Source organism: Silene latifolia, chromosome 7 (genome assembly GCF_048544455.1).
Source record: "Silene latifolia isolate original U9 population chromosome 7, ASM4854445v1, whole genome shotgun sequence".
NCBI lineage: Eukaryota > Viridiplantae > Streptophyta > Magnoliopsida > Caryophyllales > Caryophyllaceae > Silene > Silene latifolia.
This window is the reverse complement of record NC_133532.1, coordinates 78,444,935-78,449,942: the sequence shown is the minus strand read 5'-3', so window position 1 is coordinate 78,449,942 and position 5,008 is coordinate 78,444,935. Positions and strand designations below refer to the sequence as shown.

General features: G+C 39.7%; 1 non-coding gene across 1 annotated transcript; it reads right to left on the bottom strand.

The window, feature by feature from the left end:
- Positions 1–3,091: 3,091 nt before the first annotated feature.
- Positions 3,092–3,198, bottom strand: LOC141593697 (small nucleolar RNA R71). The gene has a single exon (XR_012521767.1). It is a non-coding gene; the product is annotated as a small nucleolar RNA R71 (small nucleolar RNA).
- Positions 3,199–5,008: the final 1,810 nt, after the last annotated feature.

The window sequence follows — 5,008 nt, the reverse complement described above, 5'->3', positions numbered from 1 at the left end:
ATATTGGTAATGCTATGACCATGGACCAAGGCTTTGGTGACCATTTCCACAATGAAGAACAACATGTGTAAAGGTCTATTGAAAATCTTTACTACAACAATGAACAAGCCTTTGACTACTTTTTCAAGGTGTTGAGCAACATCAACAACACCTTGGCTATGCCCCCTTGACATCTCATACATGGATGAGAGTTTAGTGGATTCCTACCTAAACCACCATTTGTAAATATTCTAACCCCTTAACTTGCATTTTACTTATTGTACTGCATTTTTGTCAATTTTGGATTTGTATTTTTATGCTTTGATCAAGATTTTCATTTTGAGAGAAAGTGAGGGAGGGACTTATATGTTTATTGATGTGTAGTGTTTTGACATAGTGTTGGGATAGCAATTGCCTAGGCTATCCAAGCCTTCGTAGTGCCCCCACAATGAGGACCAAAGGAATGAAGAGTAAATGACTCGGGTTATAAAATACCCACGGGTGGAACTGAATCCGAGCTGCCCGACAGCAATCCGAGCGGCCCGACAGCAATCCGCTTGTCCTGGAAGAAAATCCGAGCATCCTGTCAAGAAGACGCTCGTCCGGAGAGAGCTGTGATGTGACCATAATTAGAGCATATTTAGTCCCCGAATTAGCCTTGTTCCCATGCTTTTTAGTGCATATTTGAGTCATTTATTGTCTTTAGTCCTTTGTTTTGCATATTCTTTGAGGTTTTGTGTCCTTGGTAGGAAAGGAGTGCAAACCTTGCATTTTCATGGCAAAATGAAGCTAAATGGATTGATTCAATGACCAAGCATCAAGAGGAGACAATATTAGAAGACCCTTGTACATACTATAGTAGATGGGCAATGATGAGAAAAGATCCTTGCATCCCCGAGGAAATCCTCAAGGATTCTATGAAGAAAAAGGAAGAAAAGAAGAAGGAATGAAGCTGTAAGACAATCCGAGCGGATTGCCTTGGATCCGCCCGTCCAAGGCCTACAATCCGAGCGTCTTCCTCCACAAGACACCCATCCAAAACCCCGCCAATCCGAGCGTCTTCCCCAGCTGGACGCCCGTCCAGGAACACCTAAATCCGCCCGTCCCGTGCCTAAGACGCCCGGATTTCCCTTACAGCTATTTCGTCTTCTACAAACTTCAAGGAAGGATGTGCATCTTTTTCTAAGACCGGAGAAAAAGAGACCGGAGTCTCCCTAGAGACCGGCGATTCCTCAAGGACTTAATCGTCATTTAAGCCCTTACTAAAACCTAATTTATGTAACTAATCCCCACTATAAATACCCCATTAGTCTAATTAGAAGAGCATGTTCTTCTTAGCAATCTTTAGTGTAGTTAATATCAATCAAATCTCTCTTTAATCTTGTAATCAACATTTAAACAAGTTTTAATACAAGTTTTATTTCCTTAATTTCTCTCTTGTTCATCCTTTATTTTGGGTAATTGAAGACTATTTGGGTTATTATTGGGAGATTGACAACCTTCCAATCTATCATCAAGTACTTCTATTATTCTTTGCTTCATTATTGGAATCATTAGTAGGTATAATTCTCTTAATCCCTTTATAATTTTTGTTATTTATCTTCATTTATTCATCATGTTTCACTTTATTGGTATGATTGACAACCTTGCTAGCATGTTCAACATGATAATGAGTGAGTAGTTTCCTTAGCTAAGGTTAATGGGTAATTAGAGGAAACCAACATGGGGAATGATTCATGCTTAATCTAATATGTTTTCATAGTTTATTTGTTTGCTTGTTGTGATCTCAACTTATGCACATGTTATGTTTGATGAAATGCGAGCCTATGAATCCTTGCATTTATTACCCATCACCTATCTTTTCCATGAGATTTGTAAGACATAAACCAACTCGAGTCTCATTAGACCATGCATATAGTTGAGTAGGAAAGATTAAGTCGACTTGTAGGTGTTGTACAATCTAATAGATTCGGCTCCGGGACCCAAACTTTCCTAGGATTGTAAGATATAAACCAACTCGATCCATCACAACAATAATTGCTTGCTTATAATTTGAGAATATATTTGTATGATCAATTCCCATGAATCCCCTATGACCCCATGACACCCTAGTGCTTTTTATCAATTGTTTACATCCCTTTTAATTTATCTTGCTTGTTTACTTTCATTGCTATTTAGTTTAGTGATCTTCTACTTCAAAACCCAAATTGTGACACCCTTAGACACCACTAGTTGCAATAGAAAATCTCATCTGAATTCCCGTCCCTTGGGATCCGACCTTTACTTGCTTCTTTACTAATTGTAGAGTTGTTGGTGAAGTTATAAATTGTGTTTTGGTCTAGGTGCTCCTAACGACAAGTACCGAAAACTAAACCTCCTCGAGAGTCCGACCAAAAATGACGTCGTTGCCGGGGACGGTGTTAACTTGATTTACATTTTCTTGTATTGTTATTAGTTGTGTCTTTCTTTGCCTTGGGGAAGTAAAACTCCTCAAGATTGGTTCTAATTATTTTCGAGTTGTTTGATATTTTGCATGTCTAGAAAATCACAAGGTAACTTGTTACCCTTTGATCACGAAATTGAAAGGACTTTGACAAACAATAGAAGACTTGCTAGGAGAACTTTGAGAGGTATTGGTGAGGTTGTAGATATTCAACCAAATACTATTGAGTTCATCAACCCTTTTGCAAGAGAAGGTGAGGAGAACCCAACACAAAATCCAACACAAAATCAACCCACAATGCCTAAATTTTCATCACATTCCGTACCAACCGAGGAGAACCTACCCAATGGTACTCCCACACCACAACACTTAACAGGAAATTTTATTGCCAAATCCGCATTTATCCAATTAGTCAAAAGAAGCCAATTTGGGGGGATGCCTAGTGAAGACCCTCACTCTCATATGGAGAATTTTTGCGACTATTGTGATGCGATTTCTCAAACCGGTGTAACTCAAGACCAAATTCGATGGATCTTATTTCCTTTTTCTCTAATTGGCACCGCGAAACAATGGTTGAAAGGCCTTGATAAGGCTACTCTCGGAATTGATTCTTGGAAGAAGTTGGCTCTAGCTTTCTACAAAAAGTTCTATCCACCGGAAAAGACTAACATGCTAAGAGCTCAAATTACGGGCTTTAAGCAAAGAGATGAAGAATCTTTGTATGAAGCTTGGTAGCGATTCAAAGGAATTTGTCGCTCATGTCCTCATCATGGACTTCGCGAGTGGTTCTTGGTACAACAATTTTGGAACGGTCTTTATGAAGATTCAAGAAACATTCTCAACATGGGATCAAATGGAATGCTCACCGAAGTTGATGACAATCAAACTTGGAACAAAATTGAGGAAATGGCGGTCCATAACTCACAATATAGTAGACCTCGCAAGGCTACTAGAGGAGGAAAGCATGAAGTGGACTCCATTACTCAATTGGGTGCTCAACTTAGTGCTCACATTGATACCATCATTTTGAAGTTTGAAAAAGCTATGGCTAGACTTGAATAAGCCTCAAAATGACCAAAGCATCATGTTAATGCCATGACGGCATCTTCATCAATCCCAAGTGGGATATGTGAGAATTATGGAACTTTGGGACATGACCAAAGTGAATGTAGGGGAACAAATGAACAAGTGAATGCTTTTCCAGCATACAAGAGTGGTACCTCTTATTCAAACTATTACAATGAAAACACCAAATTCCATCCAAATCTCTCATACAAAAGCCAAAATGTTCAAAACCCTCAACCAACATATACCCCACCTCACATGAGAAACCAAAATCAAAGACCCTTTTACAACCAAAACCAAGGTTACCAAAATCAAACTCCATACAATCAACAAAATGACCAAAGTTTTGATGTTCAAAAAGCGGTCCTCCAAATGCAAAAGAATCAACAAGAGTTTTTCACTCAAATGCAAAAGGATAGTCAAGCAAAGGAAATCACCATCAACAACATCCTAGCTCACACCAAAATGTTGGAAACCCAATTGACTCAACTAGCATCTTCAAGCTCACAAAGACAAAAGGGGCAATTACCACCTCAAAGTAATCCCCCAAGACATGAAACGGTTAGTGCCATTCACTTGAGGAGTGGTACAAGGTATGAAGCACCGAAGAAGCAAGTTGAGGATGAAGTTGTGGAAGCTAGTGACAAAGAAGAAGTTGTGCAAAACACCAAGGATGGAGAACTATCAAAAGAAGAAGTTTTAAAGAAAAATGAAGACAAGGTCAAGGAGAAGGATCCCATTGTGATTAGACTTCCTTTTCCAAGTCGTCAAGCCAAGCCCAAATTTGATGACCAACTTGGAAAATTTAGGGAAATTGTGAAGAATTTCGAAGTCTCGATTCCTTTCACGGAATTAATCAACCACGTGCCGGCCTATGCAAAATACATGAAAGACATCCTCACAAAGAAGAAGTCAATCCGGAAGCTTGAGACTATCGCCTTCACTAAGGTGAGTAGTGCAATACTTCAAGGGAGTTCACCTCCAAAACTTAAAGATCCGGGAAGCTTCTCAATACCGTGTACTATTGGCGACACCACGATCAACAAAGCCTTATGTGATCTAGGGGCTAGTGTGAGTGTTATGCCGTACTCGGTGAGTAAAAGGTTAGGGATGGGAGAGCTTAAATACACCAATATCACACTCCAAATGGCCAATAGATCGACGAAGACACCATTAGGGATATGGGAAGATGTTCCCGTAAGAGTTGGGAAATTTTTCATCCCGGTGGACTTTCTCATTGTTGACATGGAAGAAGACTCCAACATTCCAATCATTCTAGGACGACCTTTCTTGCACACCGCGGGTGCGGTGATTGATGTGAAGCATTGAGAGCTCACTCTAGAAGTGGGAGATGAGAGCATAACTTTCAATCTTGACAAGACCATGAGAGCTCCCCATTTGCATGAACCATGTTTTATGGTTGATCATTATAGCCGGAAGGATGATAGGAAGAAGTCGGAATTCCAATGGAAGAAGAAAGTTGATGATGCTCCATTCAAAGAGCAAGTGAATTGTAACAAA